The sequence below is a fragment of the Canis lupus genome, chromosome 2 (assembly GCF_011100685.1).
Source record: "Canis lupus familiaris isolate Mischka breed German Shepherd chromosome 2, alternate assembly UU_Cfam_GSD_1.0, whole genome shotgun sequence".
In the NCBI taxonomy this organism is placed as follows: Eukaryota; Metazoa; Chordata; class Mammalia; order Carnivora; family Canidae; genus Canis; species Canis lupus.
Window position 1 is genome coordinate 81913829 of NC_049223.1, and position 23424 is coordinate 81937252.

General features: G+C 56.9%; 1 protein-coding gene across 11 annotated transcripts in view; it reads right to left on the reverse strand.

Annotated features, from left to right (window-relative positions):
- KAZN (kazrin, periplakin interacting protein) overlaps positions 1 to 23424 on the reverse strand; it is a 1012902-nt gene that overhangs the window by 91647 nt on the left and 897831 nt on the right. The gene's annotated exons all lie outside the window — the stretch shown is intronic.

Below are 23424 nucleotides of genomic sequence, written 5' to 3' on the forward strand. Positions count from 1 at the left end.
GTCCGCTGGGTGGGCTCGCTCTGCCTGTCTTCCCGGGAGAAGTTAGCAACGTCCTCACGTCTCCTTGGGCTGAGCTGATATGGGGAGAAGGAGCACAGGGCCCGGGCCCCCACACTGCAGGTAATCCCCAAACCCACGTAGGTCAACCTCTGGAGCGTCTTCTTGCTACAGAACCACGACGACGTCAGTCCCTGAGCAGCAGGAGACGGCCCACCTCCCACTGTGCCCCGAGCTGGCTGGGGAGCCCCCGGGCCAGTTCCCACCTGCAGAGAGTGGGGAGCAAGGAGGACAGGGTAAGAGAGGATCCAGGACCGTATCCACAGCCTACCTCATCCCTACGGCACAGACCCACATCTCCGCCTCCCGTCTGCCTCATTCCAAACCACACACACTCAAAAGTCGGGCTCACCTCCGGACAGTCGTTTACGGGGTGCTCGGCTTCCAGGTACCGCCCCCAAGTGCCTTACCCACCTCACTGCATTAACTCTGAGTTGGAAAGCTCTGGCCCAGAGAGGTTAAATACCTTGCCCAAAGTCACACAGCAACGAAGCAGCCGAGCTGGGACTGGAGGGGGCCTCTCTGATGTCTTCGCTCCGTGGGGCCCCCATGTGAGGCCTCTCTGTGAGGTCCTACTCAGCCTCCGAGGCTCTGGGTCCTGCTGCCAACCCTCAGCCCAGGCCCTGGCCCCCCATCCTCGGGGGGCTGCTCCGCAGAGCCAGCCTGATGCGTTAGCTGCTCCTGGCCGAGCACTGGTCTGCTGGCTTGCTCACCGAGAGCCCACGACATTCTAACTGTGGTCTGGCTGCTGGGGACAGAGCAGAAATACATCAAGCACGACCCCTCTGCCCTCTGGCAGCTGACAGCAAATAACCAAGAGCCCAAATGTGGAAAATAGTCAGAAAAACTATGAAATGTACTGTGAAGGGAACCACTTGGGCCTGACACTGAGAGTACCTGGAGGGATGTGGGGGTGCAGAGGGCAGGCCTCCTGGGGAGACCAGGAGCGGCTGGCAGGAGGAAGCACAGGGATGCGGCTGGCGTCCCCCGGCAGCATCTCCCAGGCCGGTCGGCGCACCCTGCTGCAAAGCGTGTCCCTGCAAGACCTCTTGCAGGCCGGGCGGCTCCGTCTCTGCCTGCACCTCGGAGGGGAGGGTGGCGGTGAAGGGGTGGGGTGGGGGGACCTTGTATCTTCCTTAGCACCTCATGCTACGTGCTCTCCACTCCTGGAGCAGCCATGGCAGGCCAGGCCCCGAGCGGGCTTCTGATGACACGGTGATGACTCAGCCACACGCCCAGCCACCTGCGAAGGGACCGGGGAAGTGAAGGGGAAGGTGTGAGTCACTGTGCTTGCCGGCGGGAGAGTGAGAGAGAGGGAGGGGGGGTCAGGAAGCAGAGGCAGAGGCTGTGGCTGCAGAGGGAAGCGAGAGAGAAGCCCACCGGGTGACCCAGAGCACATCGAAGGGTGCGGGTGGGGGACCGAGGACCGCGGGCCCAGAGGGCTGGGCCAGCTCTGCTGGCGGGAGGAGACTGCAAGCTGGTCCGGGGGACAGAGGCCGGGCAGAGGGGGCTGGGCAGGGTGCCACAAGTTGTCTAAGGGGGTAGGCTCCCGCGGGCTGCCCATCGGATGCAGCAGGGCCCCGAGGGGGGCGGTTAGACCTGCCTGTTTTCCAAAAAAAGGTGGAAATCCACACCGTGAATCGCTTCTGACTTGTGAACAGTGGCAACACATTCAAACACGAAACAAGCAGCGCACAGGCTCAACAGAACGTATCTGTGGGTCAGCAGCTCTCCAGCCCGGAATAACTGAAGGAAAATACGAATAAGCAACGGCGCTGGCGCTGCCTGAGGGCGCCTGGGCCGGGCAGGAAGGGGCTTCTGGCAAGACGGCTGCTTTGCACAAAATGCTGAGGGCAGGAAAGGAGAAGCCAGTTAAGGAGCAGAATGGGTGAGAAGGGCAGAGCCGTGGCCGGCCCCACCGGTGGCTGGAGGCTGGCGTGGGGCCGAGCGCTGGTTCCCGCCTCTCTGACAGTGGGGCTATGGGGATGGAGGCCCAGCTCAGGGACGTGGTGCCCTGGGCCCCCGGTGCCGCGGAGCCGGGAACGGTGAGCGCTGGATGCACCCGGGCTCTGCGGGAAGGCCGTGGGGAAGTCATGAGCTCCCAGGCCTCGCTGCCCAGCGGGACAGTTGGGCTCGGCCCGGCGCTGGCACCTGGGGGAGTCCCGGGAGGGTCACATCCCAGCAGAAGTGCACGTGGAGGTGCTACGCGGAGCTCAGATTCTCCCTCTCTGCCCGTGGTCCAGCGCACGGGGCTCCCACAGGCTCCCACGTCCCCTCGGCGCCCTCCTGCTGCTGCAGCAGTGGCCTTGGGGGCTCACGGGCTGCTCCGTGCTGGGTCTGAAGCCTGGCGGGGTGAGCAAGAAGGGACCAAAAGTAAAGGTGTCCCTCCGGTCCTGGGGGCTGCTCGTGCCCCGAGCAGCTGGTCGAGGTGACAATCCATCCCCCTGCCCCGCTTCCAGGCAGGTCCTTGTATCCTCCCTACTTTGCAGATGAACAAACTGATCCTTGGAGGGGCCGAGGGATGGGTGCAAGATCCTGCAAGGTCCCAGGATTTGAACCCAGCTCCTGCAATCCCAACCTCCGCACATCATGGCCTCCATCGATGCCAAGAGGCAGCCTGGTGACAACACACAAGTGACAGGCCGCAGTCTGAGAGGGAAGGCTAAGAGAACCCGGTGCAAACGGACTGTGCAGCCACATTTTCCCAAGTACAGAAATGAATATTCCCAGGTGACCTTGAGTCATTAAGAAATGCTGACCTGTGCTCCTTGGAGCCTGGATGGGAATGCGGGGTGCACGCGGCTCTGGGAAAGCTCGCTGTGCAGGAGACGGTCGCGTGTGGGGACCCCAAGAGCGGGGGAGGGGGTCCCGCACGCAGCAGCAGTGTGCTCAGAGCTGGGGCTGACGGCGTGAGGGCAGGAGCCAGCAGCCAGTCTTCCCTCAATTCCACGGCCTCCGGGGCTGGGCTGCACACCCGACCCCACCTGGGTCAGGCCGGCCCTTGGGAGCGAACTTGCTGTCCACCGGCTGAGTGACAGCCGCCACCCCCTCCCCCAAACAGGTAATGATCAGAATACAGCTCGCTGGATGGATTTCACAAATCCAATCAGCACTATATCCGGACTGAACGTAACCCGGGGTTATTGGATTTTCTGGCTTCAGGAAAGCCAGAGCCTAGGACAGCAATTCTGAGAGTGGAGTATCATTAGTCTAAGCAGCCGCCCTGTTTCTAATTACAACCCCCTCCAGCAGGGCCGGGCAGGGCCCTCACTCCTCCCCGAGTCCCGGCTCTGCTCCTCTGCTCCGGCAGGCTGGGAGGAGAGGGCGGGCCGGGTGGGGGGTGGAAACCCAGATGCCAAGCCGTGGGAACGCTGCTTTGCCTGGGAACGTCGTCCCCACAGGGGAGAGGAACATTCTCCCTCCCCTCAAGGAGGATGCAGGAAGCCAGGAGGAGGAGGTGACGGTGCAGGACCCCTGGCGAGGGGCTGGAGGCCACGTGAGGAGGAAACAGGCCCCGCCCCTACCTACTGCATCCTCTGCAGGGAGACCCACCTGCCCTCCCTCCCCTCCTCCTCCCTGGCCAGGCCTCTGGCTCCCGGCTGGACTCTGCGTCTACTCTGTACCTCCGGGCTGGCTTCCTAAACCCCAGCGGGACCCCAGAGCGCCCTGCCTGAAAGCCTGCCAGGGCTCCCCATGCCCGCAGGGTGGAGGAGGAACTGCCCCACACCAGGGGCCCAGCCACACCCCTGCGAGATGTCGTCTTCTCTCTCCCGCATCTGATCTGCCAGCGAGTCAGGTGGATTCTCCAAACCTGTCGTGCTGGAGGACGGAGGACGGCAGTAGCCTCCCGAGAGCCTCCCACGACCACCCCTACCAGGGTCCCTTCTGCACAGGACAGCCAGGGGGGCTGCTTCGAATGCAAATCAGGTTGAGCTGCTTCCCTGCTTAAAACCAGCCCAAATAAAAAAATCTGACGCCTCACTGGGATGGCGAAGCCCCGCCTGAAACTGCCTGTCATCATCGCTCTGTCCCTCTCTGTCCCTCTCTGTCCCTCGCCCTCCAGCCACACCGGCCTCTCCGTCCCTCACCTGGCGGGCTGCCCTCCTGACGCCTCCCCATCAGCTTTGAGTTGGAGGCCCCTGCCTCAGAGAGGCCTTCTCGGGCCACTACTGTGAGCCACACCCCACACCCCCCGCCTTCCCCGCCACCTTCCAAGCCGCCCCCTCTTAGTCCCTTATGGCACGTGCTTCTATCTTATCTTTTCCTCGTCTGTTCACTAATTTATTACTTGACTCCCCTCTAAACTGCTGAGCTGTTCTGCTCTCCACGATATGCTCAGCACCTAGCCCTGGGCCTGGCATGTGGCCAGGGGTCCATCGATATTTCTGGAATGAGTGACTCTCTGCGCTTCCGATACCTGGCACAGTGCTCGGTGTTGTGCATTTGATTAAATCGAACACGGAAAAGGCAGCACCAGCCGCGGCTTCTTGAGGACCTGCTCATCACTCAGCCTTGGGTAGATGCAGCCCCCGGGGAGGCGGCCGGCCAGGATCCCAACACAGTCCCACGGCCCCCACACACAGCTTAGACTGGGAGATCTGGAGTTGAGCCACTGTCCTCGGGGGGCTTCAGAGTCGGATGGCGACCGTATCCCCGAGGTCCTGCGAATCCCACTCGAGGAGGGGCGGGCGCACCCACACCGCGCTCCAGGCGCCCCGCCTCCTCCCGCGGCCCGCGCTCAGGCTGGCCCCCAGCAGGCCGGTACAACTGCCTCGAACGCGCCAACCAAGAAGAGCGGCAGGTCAGCACTTTCTGGGATTTGCTGCTTTAATATTAAAATATTCATCAAGGGAAGCAATATCACTGTACACGCGTTTCCTATCTGCAAACGAGGCTTAACATCTGCTCCCGGCCCGGGGCCAGCGCAGGGCGCCGCTGGGGGAGGCGTCTGGGGCTGAGGCAGGGCTGCGGAGCCTCGCTGTGCGCCACCACCCATGGAACCGCCTCCCTGGCTTCTGGGGCTTTCCCACCCCCCGGGCCACGATCCCAAGCAGAGTCACACATGCCACCGAGCCACCCCGACTCCTGGTTCTCCTTCAACCTCGGGGGTTCCCTTTGCCTTCTGTGGGTCTTTGGTGATGCCGAAGCTGCCCTGCTTCCAATCCAACCAACCCACGGGCGACGTTGTGTCCTCTGGCTGGGTCCTATCAGGAGGCCCACAGTAGGGCCGTTTGCCCGCGCGGTGCTTTTCTAGCTGATTACACATTTACTAACTAGCTTTCCCTTCTCCCCTCCGTCCCCCGTGAAGAGTCTCATTTTTTCATTGTTTTGGACGTTCCACGGTCTCATCCGTGGGCGGCAGCCCTCTCTTCCAACCAGGGCCCGGTCCCTGACTCATCCGTCCCTTGCTTTCTACAATGTTCTCGTCACACCTTCTTACTTTGCACTGCCCGACACCTGGGATCCTCCAGGTAGGCCTAAGGAGCCCCTCGCTCCTTCCCACGGGGGGAGCAGCGCTGAGAAACAGGGCTGCGGGCCCCAGGCGTGTGCGCTGCTACCCGGGTCACTGCTTCCCCGTCCTCTCTGTGGTTGCGACTTGTCAATCTTAGCTCTACGTACTCATGAATAAAATCGATGCACACTATATACGTATAAATAAAATCAAGAGCACATCGATGCCTCCAGCTCCCATCCAACACCTGCTCCCATTTCAAATTCCCGTTTCCCACAGAGACAGTCCTGGTACCTGACAATGTATGTTTACCGATTTGCTCTATTCCAGGGTAACAAAGTAAGTCCTGGTAACAAAGAACACTATCCACAAATCTGTTTAAACTTCAAGACTGGCTTCCCGTTCTTCGTTCTTTAAGCCTCGGATGTAGTCTATGAGGAGCATAGAGAAACTTGTTTCATACTCGCCATGTTTTATCCTCGAAGTGGGTCAGTGGGCAATGCATACGGGATTTTGCTCGATGTACCTCAATTTCCCCCCCTGGGGTCATACCGTCTGGCCTCTCTGCCCATCGTGTGTGAGAGTGCTATTTCCCGCAGGCATGTTGGTGTGACCTTTGCATTTCCACCAATCTGAGAGGTGAACAATGACATCTCCGGGGGGGGGGGGTTAAATTTGCATCTTCTTAATTTACTGCTTCTACTTGCAGCCCTGGGATGAAGGCTCTGGCCCCCGGGCCAAGTCCGGGGCTCGTCCCGGATGTGCCAGGCTGGGCATCCAGCAGGGGCAGGAGGGTGGTACATAACCTCGCTGTGCCCACCCACCTGGGCACCAACAACGCGGACAAGTGGTGCTCGAAATGAAATGCCAGCACCGGTGTAAGGGGAAGGAGTGCACTGGTGTCTAGACAAACCTCAGGAGCAGGCCCTTCTCATTTCTGGGGTAAAAAAGCTCCCTGCTGTGTCTCCGACAGGCAACAGCAATATTCTGGCCTTTCATTCTCATGATCAAGGACAAGCTGCCAGGCTCCTCCCGTGGGAGGAGCTCTCTAAACAGTGCTCCGAGCAAGTGGCCAAGGGTGCTGGCTGGAGGGAGCCTGGGTGAGCTGTCGCTATTAACTGGAACTTCTTCTTCTGAGTCAGCACCTGCACGTCCTGTACGAGGCTCATGGGCCACAGGCAGGTGTCTTTAGAAATTCAGGTGGTGAGGGGCGTCTGGGTGGCTCAGCTGGTGAAGTGTCCGACTCTTGGTTTCAGCTCAGGTCATGGTCTCAGGGTCGTGAGGCTGAGCCCCGCACACCATGCTCAGCGTAGAATCTGAGACTCTCTGCCTCTCCCTCTCCCCAACTTGCATGCTCTTCTCTCTCTAAAATAAACAAATAAGATCTTTAAAAAAAAGAAAATCCAGGTGGTGGAGAGATCCAGCATTGTGCTCCAGTCCTCCTGGCCATTACAGGGTCACCAGCTCCTGCTGGCCCCCATGCCAGGCACTCCCGAGGTCTCGGGGTGCTAACAACAGTCGCCTCGACTCAGAGGGGATGGGAGGAGCCCTTGTCCAACTCTCCTAGGTCCAAGCCTGCTCACCTGCACCCAAGGACTGCATTTTAAGGGCCCAGAGACACTTCAGGACATCAGTAGGGGCACGGGACTGTGTTCGATGGTAAGGGGTATGTTTTCTTCATCTGTCTGTATGGTTGTTTCTAATTTGCACCAAGACTCCACATAGGGTAGTGGGAGCCCCATTAATGCCTAAGAAAACCCACATTTACAGATTGGTGATCAGTATACATTTTTTGAGCTAAGATCCTCCTCTACTGGTCAAGATTCCATTAAAGTTTTTAGAAATCTATTTTATGAACAGAGACAGTAAAAAGCAAGGATCCCACTAAGTGTTCGGCGAGGCCGGGAGTCAGGACATGGGTCTGGGCCCAGCTTCCAGCTTAGCTGGGGCACGTCTTGGCCCCCAGAGCCTGGTCTGCAGGTCTCGGCCACCTTCCTCCCTCTCTCTGGGGAAAGGTCTTCTGGAGCATCTCTCAGACTCCACTATTCCAGAGGGGAGGCTGCTCTGACCCTTCTGGGAACCCGACTCCCCAGAGGACTTGGCTCCACTGGGACGCACAGGGGCCCTGTGGGTGCATAACAGCAGTAGCCTGGAACCCTCCTTATCAAGGGTGCAGTGGAGACGTTCCTCTTCCTGTCCAGCAGGGCAGGTGGGCCCCACGGCTGGCCCCCTCACAGTCACCTGTGGGTACCACGAGCATCCAACCTCCACACCTTGGCCTAGGTCACCCCCTGACCCGGAGTGCCTGCCTGGCACCTGTCCACCTACTCGGACCCCGTGTGTTGCTCAAGGGCTACGGGTCCTGTCTGTCTGGGACAGTCCCAGTTTACTCCTCTGGTCCCAGTACAGCTTTCGTAGGCCCTCCCTCTCTTGTGAAGCCCTCCCAGGTTGGAGCATCAATGGTACAGTCGCACTGAGCTCAGTAAAAGAATAACGACAAAGGAAGAGCAGCTGGTATTTCATAAATGGATCTTGCTGTTCTAACCTCTTTCTATGAATTTTCTCATTTAACCCTCAGGACTGTGGGGCAGGTGCTGCTATAATCCCTGCACTGCCCATGGAGATGGGGCGGGCGAGCAACCTGCCCAAGGTTCGAGGGGAGCCCGGTCCTGTCTCTGCCGCCCACGCGACCTCGGGAGCTTCTGTTCTTCACACATAAAAGGGAGACTTTGAGGTATCCTGTAGGATGGTGGGGAGGATGCCACGAGCTACCGGTGGCTTTCCCCGTGTGGACGGCACTCTGCAGGTGTTCAGCAGAGGACACTCCCTTCCAGTTTTCTTTTAGTTCTTTTTTTTTTTAAAGATTTTATTTATTTATTCATGAGAGACACACAGAGAGAGGCAGAGACACGGGCAGAGGGAGAAGCAGGCCCCATGCAGGGAGCCCGACGCGGGACTCGATCCCAGGATCACGCTCTGGGCCGAAGGCAGGCACCTAACCTCTGAGCCACCCAGGCATCCATCCCCTCCCTTCTGGTTTTCATTTCTTTCCTGAGAACTTGGGCTAAACTCAGAAACTCAGAGAAGCACCTTCCCTTCCCTTCTGATTGGTCGGTATGAACAGGGACGTCTCCGCTGGCCCTGCTCCTGGAGCCCCCCCAGAGTGTGAACATGGCAGGGAGGAAGCCCCCTTACCGCGGGCCACTGCCCTCGCCCTGTAAATCCCAATCCCAAATTATTCACCAACAGAGGCCACCGTGTCTTGGCATCGTGTCCCCCGCGGGGAGCAGCCTGGAAAGGCCGCCTCACCCCTCCACACCCGCAGGGGAGTAATGCGGCAAGCAGCGCCTGCAGCCTACACTCCAGGGTGCCCCGTGGCCACCAGCACCAACGTGAAACTGCCCCTTAAATCTGCTGGCAGCCTGGTGGGGGGCAGGTGTTTGAGCTTCCAGAAGAGTGAGAAGAAGAAGCCCTCTTTGTGGAAAGGAGACCCAACAAGCAGACGACTCTCTAGGGGCTTCACTGGTGGGTATGGAAGATCCCATAAAGGGGGAACCTGTCATCTGAGGAGTGGACACACACGCCCATCCAGGGATCGCACACCTGTAACTGACCCCACACTCATAATCCAGCAAGTCACCAGGTGCCTTGATAATCCTGACATCCAGCAAAACACGGCCAACCCGCTCCTCCCTCTGCTCCTCCCCAGGACCCAGGGGCTCTGATGAGCCTCCAGAGAGTCCTGTTCCCAAACAACAGCCATCAACCTTCGCAGGCCCCGAGCCCGGAGACGCCGTTGGTTCGCCCACGAGCTCTGAGCTGTGAAGATCCAGAAGAACCGTTCCGACTCTGCGTGCAGTGCCCAAGGACTGCAAGAGCCACGGCTGGGGATGGGACAAAGACGGGAGCCCTCGGGGACACAGACTTTGCCTGGAGCAGAAATCCCACCTTCAAGACACCAACATGCACCTGCCGGCGCTCAGCCCAGCCCCAGTGAGCAGGTGAGAGGTTGGGCACGGGCAGGGCGGTGTGGGGCCGGGCCCTCGACGGGGCTTGGTCAGTCTGTCCTCCGAAGCCACGCTCGCTCCTCCAGCCAGAAGCAGCCCGGCTTTGGTGGGACCGCCCACAGCCCCCCGTCCTCCCTGGGGTGGCACCCAGCGCCACCCCAGGCCGGTCTGCCCAAGAAGGAAGTGCATCTTCCCCAATCTGCAGCCACCTAAACTACAAGGAAGAAAGGGGTGTGCGCTTCCTCTCCACTGACCCCAGTGCCCAGCACAGATTCCTTGAATGACTCAGAAGCAGGGGAGCACAACGCATTCCACCGGTCTTTGTGGCCGGAGACAAAGGTCGGCGCTCAGCGCTCGGGATGGCACCCACAGGTCACAGAACCGGAGAAGCCAGCCCTGGGGCCGCTGCCCCATGGGGCAGGACCTTCTGGAACTTGTGACAGCCTGGGGGCCGTGCCTGGGGGCCGTGGGCCCTCACCCTGCTCTTCCCCGGTCCTGAGCAGCTGCTCAGTGCCAGCCCGGGGGGCCCCGCAAGCACCTCATCCCTGCTCGGTCCCTCCTGGCCGCAGCCCTGCATACTGCTTAGCAGCAGGACGGAGGTCGCAGACATACAGAGACAAGACGCCTCGGACCCTGCTCTCCAGACGCTCCTGGCCCTAAAATGTGCAGTCAACAGCCACTCCCCCAGGAAGTGACGGGCTCAAAGCCTCCAAGATGTTTTCAATCTCATGCCTCCACCTCAGGGCCCACTTTCTGAGCCCTTGCGGGGTGGTGAGCCCGCTGCGGCACACGGGCCGGGAGAGGGGTGGGTTGATCGCAGCAGGAAGGCCGGCGCTCCGGCTGCCCCTGGCTGGGCCCCGTCTCCAGGGCAGCCAAGGAGCAAACCTGACAAGGAAGCTCGGCACGGCCTCCTCCTGGTGCTCGGCAGCGGTGGGGGCATCGACCATCCTGAAGCCGTGGGTTCCTGCTCAAGACTCCTTCCTTCCCTTGGGCCTGAATCACCCTGAATCACGATTCTTCTAGATCTTCATGATCCAAAGCTCGTAGATGAGCCACTTCTCTGGAGTTCAGGGGCCACCGGAGTCAGTGGGCGTGTAAACCCTGAGCCTGGGGTACTGGGGGGGGGTGAGGGGCAGGCCCCGTGGCATGCAGCGGCCCAGCGCGTGTGACCAGCGACGTGCCCTCCTTCCACGCTCCCGTCGGAGCCTTGGGCTTGTCCGGGCTCCTGTCCGACTTCCTTGGCGGTTATCCCCACCCCCCGCCCCCGCCCCCGGCCCCCTGCACTCTGAGGCTGCTGCTCGCAGTGCGTGGCAACGGGGTTCCTAAGAACACTCAGCCCAACCCTCCCATTTTCCAGGAGAGGCTGCAGAGGTCAAGGGCAACGGGCAGGCCGGGGCCGTGGCCTCCGGACCGCCCGCTCCGATGCGCCCCACTGCCTCTGATTCACAGGCCCAGCCTGTTCCCAGGATCCACGTCACCAACGATTTATCATAAAAACAAACTGTTAACCGCTTAAACAAACAGCGGCGGGCCCCCCACGGGGCTGTGCCGCCTACTGGCTCAATCACGCGGGTCCTAGAGCCCGGCACGCCTTCCCGGGTCTAAATTCCACCTTTCCGGAGGCTGCTGCGCCTTCTCTCAGTCCTGGTCTGAAAGATGTGTGTGGGGGGTCACCCGAGAGGACTCACGGGATTTACAGCCCGCGCGTCCCGGGCCCATAAAAATGTGCAGTAAACACATAAACGTTGTATTATTTACATACGCGCCAGGAGCCACTGGGTGTTTCACCTCCACCTCTTCTCTCCAACAGCACCCTGAGCGGTCGTGCAATGCTTCTTTCTAAGTTTCCACATTGTTCTGAGTTTTTAGCTCAGGGCCAAAAAAATGCCTCTCCCCGTTCTGTGCCATTGGCCAGGCTCGGGCACGAGAGCTTGCCTGGTGAGTAGCAGTAGCTTGTGGCCCCGCGCTGGCCAGTCCCTGTGCTTGGAGCTATTGATTTTTTTATTTCTTAAAAGATTTTATTCATTTATTCATGAGAGACACACACACACAGAGGCAGAGACACAGGCAGAGAGAGAAGCAGGCTCCATGCAGGGAGCCCGACGCGGGACTCGATCCCGGGACCCTGGGGTCACGCCCTGAGCCAAAGGCAGATGCTCCACCGCTGAGCCCCCCAGACTCCCCTGCTTGGAGCTATTTAAAGAGCTGGGCCGGGAGCCGGGGCCGCAGGCGTGTAGCCTGGGACCTCTCGGGTCTCCGCCTGTCCCTGGAAGGTGAGCCCAGGAGCCCCGTGTGCGGGGCTGTGACAGTACAGGGCCCTGCCCAGACTGGCCGGACGCTGCCCCCCGGGGCTGGGTCCCCTCTGTGGCCCGCTCCCCGCCCCCAAACGCCCCACCCCTGGGACTCCTGATTCACCTTACGCTCCTCTCAATAGAGCTTTACTGATTATAAGGGACATGGAATCGGCCGTCCGGATCTAGCCTGGCACCGGCTGTCACCATCCGACCGGGCATCCCCCCGAGAAGCCATCAGCCCGCTCAGCCCTCGCACCTTACGGATTCACGTCCATTTGCTAGGGTCATGCGGAGGGAAAATCGTACGGGACACCCTGTTTCTTCTCCCCGGCCGTGGCGCTCAGCGGGGTTATCTGGAGATCACCAAGCTGCCACACGTATCCACAGTTCTGCTGCTGTCGGGCCAATCAGAACCCCCCGGGAGGACGTGTCTCCCCGCACCTGTGGGTGGTCGTGCAGGCCGCTTCGGGCTTGGAGGCGACACAGGTACCGCGGCGACCACCGCGTGCAGCGCATCTTGGCAGCGACACTTATTTCCTAGGCGAGCAAACGCTGAGGAGGGCCGGCTGGGCCGGAGCTCAGACCCGTCCCGTTGGGCCCGGCCACGTCCCCACACAAAATCACGACATGTAGGGAAAACGGTGGTTGTTTTATGCTACAAAGAGTTGGGGCCAGGGTGTTGCACGGCAGGACCTTTCTAGGATGCAGGCTCCACGAGAAATGCATCTTTTGTCTTTTTTTTGCTCCCAGATCCACCCCGAGGGCCTGAGCCTGGCCTGGCAAACGGACCACAAGGGTTTGCTAAGTGAATAAGCAAGCGGGCTTCTGGGTGAGATTTTGCGAACAGCGAAGCGATACCTAGTGATCAGGAGCTACCAGCGGTGGGCAGTCACGGATCTGCGTCACGCATGGGCTTTCAAGGTCAAACCCTGAGATGTGGAGGCCACACCATCCTCCTGGAGCCTCAGTTTCCCCAACCGTAGCCGGGCGGACTGCACCTGTGTCATGGGGTCGTTCTGAAGATAACACAAAAATAAGGTGTGTGGAGGGCTCAGCACAGGGCAAATGACCCCAGGTGGCCCTTGGGAAGGCTGGTGATCCCTGCTCCCCACTCGTCCCCTGTGTTTCACTCGAGGTGGGGAAGGACTGTCTTCTCCTTTCCCGATCAGATATCAACAGGGGCAGCTCCTTCAGGGAGGGCACCCTCCCCGCACCCCTGCCCCTGCCCCGGGTCTCTGAGGCCAGCACAGCGTCCCCAAACCAGGGCTGAGGAAAATCATGGTCAAGACCCATCAGAGGGGCGTCTGGGTGGCTCAGTGGTTGAGCATCTGCCTCCAGCTCAGGGTGTGATCCCGGGGTCCTGGGTTCGAGTCCTGCATGGGGGGGTCCCCACAGGGAGCCTGCTTCTCCCTCTGCCTATGTCTCTGCCTCTCTCTGTGTGTATCTCATGAATAAATAAATAAAATCTTAAAAAAAAAAAGAGAGAGAGAGAGACCCCCGTCTAACTTGACCCGTGTCCATGGCCCTCTTGGGCCGGTGCCCGGGGCGTCTCCCCGCCCGCTCACACCAAAGCCCTCCTCCCAGGACAGGCCAGCCGGGCTTTCCTTTTCCTGCTCGAGGCCCCGGGCCGTGTCCTGACCGTGTCCGGGGGACGTGGGCTCAGCACTTCACGGGCGGCGGCCACGGCTCCAAGAGGATTTAGTGAGGTCTGGGGCGACGGCTGGGAAAGGCGCTTGGGAACGTGGCTCTTCCCACACCACGTTTGTTCTCCTTTGAGCCCACCAATCACCAGCCCTTCCGGGGAGGGAGTGGGGGTTCACCTAGAGCAGAGGCCCAAGGTCTGCAGCCGCGGCACAGCCTCGGGGCAGCCTTCCTGGGCCTCGGTGCTGCAGGGCCCAGAAGCGACTGTCATGGACTTACACGGGGAGAGTTGTGAGCCCTCCCGGACCCCCAGGAGAACCCCTCCTAGGCTCTCCTGGTACCTCAGGACCCATCTTGCTAGGACACGCACCCCACAATCGGAGACGAGCATAGATGCTCCCAGATGTGCGTTGACGCTCTGACGGCTGGAGCTCGGATGCGGAGCGTGGTTCCGGGGTGGGGGGACTTGGCGGGGCCACACGTGCTGCCCCTACAACAGGGTGCTGCCAAACAAATAATGCTGAATCCTATTTTTACTTTTTTTTTTTTTTTTGGTAGAAGTAAAAATAAATCCCTTCAGATTTTTTTCAGTTAGCAAAACCAAGTACTAATGTGGGTAAAGAAAGCATAAAGGCATAAATATGAAAAGAAAGCATAAAGGCAAAGTGGCGTGACATGAACTTTCTCAAAGGGAGGGACCCCTGTACCTCAAGGGGTCTCTGAGCTGCGCTCCCACGTCCACACCCGCTCCTCCTTCCTCTCCTCCCCATCCCGCTCTCTTCCTCTGCTCCCAAGGCCCGAGCAATCAGAGAAGGGTCTGCTTGGAATCTGCTAAGAACAGAGGCTTGGAAACCAGGCTCAGTGGACATCCAGGAAGTCTGGACTCTAAAACCTACCATCCCAGAGACCTCAGAAAAACTCCTTAACCTCTCTCACTGCTGTGCCACCGACGGGGAAACTGAGGCAAACAGACACTACCCATCTCACAGTGAGCTCGTGAAGGCAATGCAATCAGGAGAGAGCCTGGCACGTTCTGAGCGCTAATTAAGTATCAGCTGCAACATTACTACTCAACAGTGACCCACCTCAATCATCCCACCTGTAGAATGGGTGCATTTCTTTCTTTCTTTTTTCTTTTTTTAAAGATTTTGTCTATTTATTCACAAGAGACACAGAGAGAGGCAGAGACACAGGCAGAGGGAGAAGCAGGCTGCCTGCGGGGGGCCCGATGCAGGACTCGATCCCAGGACCCCGGGATCATGCCCTGAGCCGAAGGCAGAGGCTCAACCACCGAGCCCCCCAGGTGCCCTGGGTGTACTTTTTCCCCGAATAGGAAAGGGAAGTTGGGCTCTGCAACATGCTTCTAGAGCCAGTACCAGGCGAGAGTGTGTCCAAGAGGGTGTGTCTGCTTATTTCCAAAAACCCGAGTCTCTGGGTTTTTCTGAGAATAAATGGAAGATTTCTATAATCACAATATTAATACATAGTAAAATCTACTGAGAATTAGACCCAAAGTGTTGAAGGACAGTCCGGAAGGGCCGCTCTTTGGGAAGTGATGGAGGAGACTCTGGACGGGCTTGCCTTCCCGACTCACAGACCGAGCAACTCGGTATGAAAACCCCCAGGCGAGGACATCCGTCGCTCAGCTACAAAGATGGACGAAAAGAACAGTAGCCAAAACGGACAAAGGTGCTGTCATATGCTGAACTCCAGCCCCTGGACAGATTCTGGAAACGATTCCATTTAAAATACTCTGTGGTGGAGCCACAGAAACGGCGGCCAAGGAACCTGCCTCCCTAGAACATCCACAGCCTGGCAGGGTCCCCATCCCGGTGACACCCGGCTTGGTCACGTAGCTCGCTCTGACCAATGAGACCTCAGCAAACGCAGTCAAGACAAGGCTCGACAAGCACCTGTGCACCCTAGCGGGTAATTTAAGATGCTGACGATGAAGGCAAGTAGGTGTACAGGGACTCTGCAACCTTTCTGCATACCTCAAACAAGAGGATATTTATTATTACTGTTATTGTTTTAAAAAGCCCTCGTTCATTAGGGCTTATGCCCTTTTTAGGGATCCAGCCACCATGTGAAACCGCTAACCAGCTGGAGACAAACGGCCCAGCCCAACATCTGCAACACAACAGCCAAGATTTTGGGCACTTCTTCACCTGACTATAAAATTATTGTCAACTGGATCCAACATGAAGCCTAAGATGCCTTTGGCGGGGAGGGGGGATCTGTCAATAATATTTTAAAGTGGTCGGTAGTGTCTTAGGAAGACGTTCTGTTTGTAGAGTTAAAACTCTCTGGAGACTCCCACTGAATTCTAAGCCTTAGCAGCTAAGAGTCTTCCACACTGGGGCTGTGGGTCGGAGGGGCTAGCTTTGGGTGTGGCCCCTGTAGGAGCCTCAAGGGCCACAGGGCTGGATCGGGAGCCTAAGCAATGTGGTAGCTTCACGCACACGACTTAGGGAAGAGGAGCATACACGTTCAATCCAGGGCGATAAGCTGCCCAGATGAACAAGTCTTAGGTGGAAGGAACGAAACAGAGAATGGAGTGTGGATGTGGGAAGGGAAGCAGGAAACGCCGAGCTACGTTCCCAACCCACACAGCGCTGGGGAGACAAGGACGTGTGTGAGAGGAAGCAGGCGGGCAGAGCCATCCCAGCACTGAGGACACATCATTCTATTGGACGGCCACCTGGGCCACCTGCCACCCGTTGTCTGCAGGTCTCGTTACATCTGCAAAGGCAGCCAGGGCATGGCCACACCTTCTGGGAATGTAAAGGGCACTGGTGTCCTCCACTCCTACCCAAGGGCTAAGGCATTCTCTGCACCCTAGAACTTTCCAAAGCAGGAAAATCTGTGGCACAGATGCTTATCTACAGGTCTGGTTGGCCATTAAAAAAAAATATATATATATATTTTTTTATATATATATAAAATTCAATTAACTTGCACTGAGTGTGCTGTGGGTTCTAGGCATGTCACTGGTTTGGGGCAGGGCCTGGGTCTGATTTGCCCCCGAATTCTCTGAGCCAAGGCACAGATCCTGATGTGGCGAAGTTTTCAGTTTGTTGAAGGAGCAAATGAAATAAGGCTCGGTTCCTTCAAGAGCCTGGTCTAGGGCGGGTGACTTGTTTTGAGGCAGGCAAAAGGACCCCATAGGCCTTATTCCTTCTGCTAAAGAAACTCAGGCTTCATTTCTTCTCCTCACTCAGTGATGGCCTGCTTTGTGGAGCTAACGAGGCCAGCTGCGTGCTGGGTGCTGTGCCCTGTAGGAGCCCGAGGGTGGCGAGCCAGACAGGAAAGCGATGTCCCTCACTACATGCTCAGTCCTAAGAGAGGTCAGCATCTAAGGCTGCGAAATACAGGGAGGAGGGGACCTTACCAGCTTTTTCCTCCTGCTCTAAGAAACTACTACAGATTTAGCAGCTTAAAGCAATGTAAATGTGTTGTCTTCGGTTCTGGAGGTCGGAGTCCAAAATGGGTCTTGGGAGGTTAAAATTAAGGATATGTTCCATCTGGAGGCTTTTGGGGAGAGTCTGTTTCCTGGCCGTTTCCTGCCTCCAGAGGCACCCGTGGTCCCTGGCTCGTGGCCCCTGCCTCGATCTGCAAAGCCAGCATAGCAGGTCAAGTCCTCACGCTGTCTCTGTTCTGTTATCACACTTTCTTCCCTGCCTCTGACCTTCTGCGCCCTCTTCCACTTTGAAGGACTCTCGTGATCACACTGGGCCTGCTGGATAACCCTGTATAACCCCTCATCTCAAGGACATGTGATTAATAACCTTGATTCCCCTTTGGGCCAAAGAACCTAACATATTCACAGGTTCTAAGAATTAGGGTGCAGGCATTTTGGGGGTGAGGGTGTGATCCCGACAACCACAGGCCTGAACTATCAGACAGAGAACGTCCAGGAAGGTTTCTGGGGGAAGCAGAGCCTGAACCAGGGCTTGGAGGAGAGAAGGGAGGTGATCCAGGAACCATCTGCATGTTATCACACATATGTCCTTGTGCTCAAGGGATAGAGATGAGATTGCAAAGGCTGGGAGACAGGCATCGGGACCTGCTACAACACCCCACTCGATATGGTCTCCTGCCCCAAACCTTCCCAGTCCCCGAACTTCTGAGCGTGCCCTCAAGGTTCTCTAGGATCCTCTCTCACCACCTCCCTACTGCAAAGTCTTGGCACAGGGCTTGCCTTCCCACCCCATACACAGACTGGTCTTCTTGCCTCTGCTCAAGCTGTTTCCCCTGCAGCAGTACCCCCTGTGTGCCTGTGTCCACCCTGCTCAAGTCCAAACCTGGCTCTAACCAGGTAGTGCACGTACTCCTGGCACACTCACAGCCCACCTCCCAGGCTTGCTGAAAGGATTAAGTAGCTAAAGGTCTGCAGTATGTGGCATATAAACGATGCTCTGAAATGCTAGCTGTCACTACTACCACCAGCAATACCATTTTAGGGGATCCACGAGGAAAGCTATTTTTATTTATTTATTTATTTATTTAAAGATTTATTTATTTATTCATGATAGACAGACAGAGAGAGAGAGAGAGAGAGAGAGAGAGAGAGGCAGAGACACAGGAGGAGGGAGAAGCAGGCTCCATGCTGGGAGCCCGATGCGGGACTTGATCCCAGGACTCCAGGATCACGTCCTGGGCCAAAGGCAGGTGCTAAACCTCGGAGCCACCCAGGGATCCCCGAAAGCTATTTTTATAACGATACCATGATGATATTTGCCCTTTTTCATTGCGTTTTTGCACCGTTGGTACAAAAGCAATGGAGGGGAAAATGCTGACATCTTGGCAAAAATCACGGCAGAAGCACCAAACCATATTAGTAGTCATTACATTCTTAACACCATGCATTTGTTCTTGAAAAACAACAACAACAACAACCAGGGGGGCACGACTGGACTTATGAACGTCCTTGGTGAAGCAGCAAGAATTATTAATTTTAATCTGGACATGTCTTTTAAAACAATGGAAGTACACCTAATGTTCTTTGGTGTGCCGCCAAAGGCTGTCTTGTGGAAAAACATCTGTAGGGCAGAGTTGCAAGCTAAACTAGCCACTTTTTCCATAGAACGCCATGTGTACCTGAAGGAACGAGCAACTAACATTAACCACGATAGCTGGCAAACTGCGAGGTCTACAAATGAACTAAGTGAGCCTGTTGTAAGAAAAACAACTGGCCGTGTTTGTCGTCAAAGATAAAATCTGAGCTTTCGAGCGAAAGCGATGTGTCACTATGATTTCACAGTTTTTCAAGACTCAAAGATGTTCCTGCTGAGATGAGTGGTGACGGTAACAAACGTGACTTCTGGATCATGGGTAAGGAAGGATGTCAGCACTGGGAAGGTCAGCATCACTCAGGTGATGTATCATTACTCAAGTGATCGATAACAGATGCTAAAAAAAAAAAATCACGTGTGGTACAGTATCCGCTCATACAAATGAGACCAATGGCTTTGTCCATTGTTAACAGAGCACAAAACCCTCACCGGCTAAGGTGTGAGATACCACACTGCCGCAAATCGCTAAGGCGCTACCTTTTGGTGAGTTTTTGTGTGCCAACAAAGAAAAACACCCACTGTTACCTAGTAAGGCGATCAATACACTCCTCCCTTTTCCAACTAATTGTCTGTCTGATGCCAGATTTTCAACCCAGAAGACAAATCACAGTAGCCTGACTGAAGGAGCAGATAGGAGAATTCAGCAGTCTTCCGTAAAGTCAGACATTAAAAGCTTTTTGCAAAAATGTAAAACAATGCTGCTCTCTTCACTCACATATTTTTGTTTCAGAAAATAGTTATTTTCCATTAAAATTTTATTTACATTGCCTTTTTTTTTTTTTTTTTTTTTACTATGTATTTGCTGTAATGGGTTTATTGCTGTTGTTTAAAAATAAATTACTGGGATCCCTGGGTGGCTCAGTGGTTGAGCATCTGCCTTCGGCTCAGGGCGTGACCCCGGGGTCCTGGGATCAAGTCCCACATCGGGCTCCCTGCATGGAGCCTGCTTCTCCCTCTGACTGTGTCTCTGCCTCTCTCTCTAGGTCTCTCATGAATAAATAATAAAATCTTAATAAATAAATAAAAATAAATTATTGAGGATTTAAAATAGGTTTTCGGCTTTAATTTCTAGAATAGTAAATACCTACAGAACTAAACCACATAAACAAGAGCTCTTCGGGTCCTCAATTTTGTAAGACTGTAAAAGCAGTCTGGGGACCAGAAGGACCGAGAAATGTTGTCTTGAAAAAATACAGATTCACGGGCACAGATCTCTAGTGTAGCGGGTATGTAACGACAAGACCAAAAAGAAGAGGGTGGAAACAACTTAAATGTCCAATAATCAGGAAGTGGCTAAATAAATTAGGGTGCCTCCATTTGCTAGAACATTATGTAGTCATTAAAAATTATGTTTCCAGAGAGTATTTATTGTGAGAAAATGCTCAACACGCTCATCACGGGAGGAAGCAAATGTTCACCATCATGTTTCTGTAATGCCTGGATTCCTCGGGGAATCGGGGAAACTTGGGGGGGGGGGCTGCTGAGGAAACCGACAGGCTCCCAGAGGGGTCCCACGGGCTAGGGCCTCACTGCCACGGAGAGGGCTGGAGGGCCTCTGTATGTCTAAACACGCTAAGACACCATTCCTTCTGGAACAATCCTGCCGAGCTTCTCCCTTTACACCCATGACAAGACCAACTCCTAAACCTAATGTTCCGTACTCACCCCCAAAGGAACAGAGGAATCTTCTACTCCCTGCTCTCCCCAAACTTGATTCTTGTCTTTGCTTCGACACTGGAACCCCGGGCTGACGTTTCTGGTGTTTGCTCGAGTTCCTAAATCTCTCCCAAAGTTCCTCATTCTCCTAAATTCTGGGAAATTCTGGTCTCATCCAACCTCAACCCAAAGACAGGGGCAGGTAGCAGGGAACTGCCAGGGGTGGAAGTCTTTGGGGGCTTCGTGTTTTCCCACTGCAGGGACGCCGGCTGCTAACAAGTGTCACCCAACATCTGCTGCTTACTCGGTTTGCACATTTATTCTCATTCTCCTCATTATGGGCATATAAATCCCTTTTCATGCTCCAGCCTCCTTCTGCCCACATCTGTCTGCAATTTACTCACCACGTGCAGGGCCTGGGAGGAAGCATCTTATTTACGACTTTCTGGAATGCCAGGCAGGATGCTGGGGCCGGCTGAAGGTGCCCACTGCTTTTTGGGAACCCTGCTACCTGGAGCTCGAACGGGCTCCGGGGGGATCTAAGGTCTGGGCCACCCCTAGCGTGAATCAGGAGACCGACATCTCCAGGCGGAGCGGAGGAGGTGTGCCAAGCCCCCCATCATCTGATAATCACCAAGTATCTGCACTAATCGTGCCGGGCACTGGGCCAAGCGCTTTCTATCTCATTTAATCCTGATGACAACCCTCTGAAGTAGCTACTATTATTAGTCCCAATTATGAGACTTTGTTATTGTTACCCTCAGCAGGAGAACTGTATTAGTTCAGAGAGATTAAGGAAGCTGCCCCAGGCCACACAGCCACAGTAAGTGGCAGAGCTGGGATGCAGGCCCAGAGTCTGCTGTCCTCATTACTGAGCTAGGATGGCCTCCTGTCTGTCTCGTCCAGGGGGAAGAAGGGGTGTGTCTGTGCAGTGGAGAAAGTTTCGGACTCCGCTGGTAATTCACTCTGAGCTCTGGCCCAAGTTATTTAGGCACCCTGAACTCCCTTCAGGTGCCTCCATCTGTGGCCAGGGGCGTGGGGGGGATGTTCAACCCCGGTGGGACTGGGGTGAGGGATCCATGCAGTGCGGGCACACAGCAGGTGCGTGACACAGCTGTCCTATCAGCAATACGACAGGTCCTTACTGTTGAGATTGCTGCTTACAAAGGAGCCGCCCCAGTCGGGCAGATCTCTGTGCCCCTCGGTGACCTTGGGTGATGGGGAAGCTACCTCACGGCGCAGACTCAGGAAAATATGCCTGCACGGCTGTGTCCTGCGGGCTGAAGGGGGGAGGAGGCCCCCCTTAACAGTCAGCTCTCCTGCCCTCAGACATTGCCCCTGTTTAGTTCACCGCTACTGTCCCATTGCTCAGACTAGGAACCTGAGGTCCGGGGAGGGGGCAGGCGGTCTGTGCCAGGGGCTGGGCAGTGGTGGAGTAAGTGAGCTTCCGCTTGGCCCCTGCCCATGCCTTTGGGCCCAGAAACAGCGCAGAGAGATTTGGCTCCCCTGCCCCACCCCAAAGGTCCAGAAGGGCGGATACGGGTGAGGATTCTTTCCCCGGGAAAGTACGGACACGCGAGGCAGGCTTCCAGTCCCTGGAATAAATACCAGCTAAGGCGGCTGAGACTGCTTCGAGGCAGTCCCAACTCTCCACAGGGCCAGAAGGCTTCAGGAGACCAAAGGCCGTAGCTTGCATGGCCCCGGGCCCGGCGGCGTGTCCTCGGGGAGACTCCCGTGGCTGGAGTCTCCGACCTGAGAGAGGAGGGGGTGTCAGGAGGCCCCAGAAGCTGGGAAGCTCGTACAGCTCTGCCCAGACTCCCCCCTGGACGGTGCGCACGGAGAGAAAATGGGTGCGTGCTCAGCACATGACCTCCCAACGAGGCAGCATCTGCTGGACCACGGCACATGCCACTGCCCGCTCTGGCCTGGAGACACCCCTGTCTGAGCGGCCCCGCTGGAAGCAAAAGGCCAACAGGACAGGGCTGCCCTGTTTTTAGAAGGGCCATGCATTGCTGAGAAGAACTCAAAGGGTGCTGTTTACCCTCAAAGATGATTCCTGAGACTTCCTGGGGACGTTAGTGGGATGCTGGGCGGACAGTCTGCTTGGCCAGCGTGCAAGCGTCCTGCTGCTCAGGTCCCAGCTCCGGCCAAAGACACCCACCACGACAGAGCCCACGGACCGTCCCTGCAAAATCCACTCTCCCTGCCCCCGCGCCTCCCTCCTGGTTGGCCTCATAGCTGGACCCCGACATGCAGCCTCGAACGACGTTTCCCAGCTCTCCTGCAGGCCGGCGTGGCCCTCCCACCGAGCTCTGGCCAAAGGGAATCTCGGGCTCTGCCCCTGGCTCTCCCCCAGGCCGAGGGGAGCAGGGATGCCCAGCAGCCTGACACACTCCTCCCGATGGTGACAGGAGACAGAGACACCTTCTTTAAGCCGCTCTGTTTTGGGGTCTCTTTCCTCGAGCAGCCTGGAAATCAACCTAAGGAACCTGCGCTGGCTTCCGAAATGAAGTTTCCAGAGAACTCATCATTCTAGTAAATGTAAGTGGAAAGCGGGTTGCCAAGGTTTATCACCTTTCTCTCTTCCCCCAGAGAATCAGAGCCAGTCAGGCGGCCTCGAGAGAGCGTTCCGCGTCAGAGCTCTCCAAGCAGGATGAGCAGGATGAGAGGATGACGCCCCCAGCCTTTCTGGAATAATCGATCGAGACCCCTCCTGAAGCCCACGGCGCGTGGGCGGGTGGATCCCAGGAGAGATGGGCACATCAGCCACCGTGGCCCGGGTGGAGCACACGGGAGCCCGCGGCACGCCTTGTTTCCTAGCGTGGTTTGTGGTGTAGACACACCAGCCACGGGCAGGTCAGGGGCGGTCGGGCTCAGCACGGGAGCACCTGGGCACCTATATGGCACTCTCACCTGCCTCCTCCCCTATCCTCTCGGACGCGGGACCCCAGACACAGACCTTCCTGCTGGGCCAGCATCCTGGGTTAGTGGAGACGCCCGCCTGCCACTCGGGCCTCAGAGGGGGCGACCCCACACGACCACGGGGTGGTCACGCCCACGCGGGATGGCACGAGCGTCCCACGCTGCAAGAGGCGGAATTGCACCACTAATGGGGCAGGGCGGCCTGAGCGGGGGATTGGGGGGCTGCAAGGCCCCCGTGTCCAGGCCACCCCACCCCCGCCAGATGCAGGTCCCTGGTCGGCGGCGGCCCTGGGGCCCAAGCCTGAGCCCCAGGCAATGGG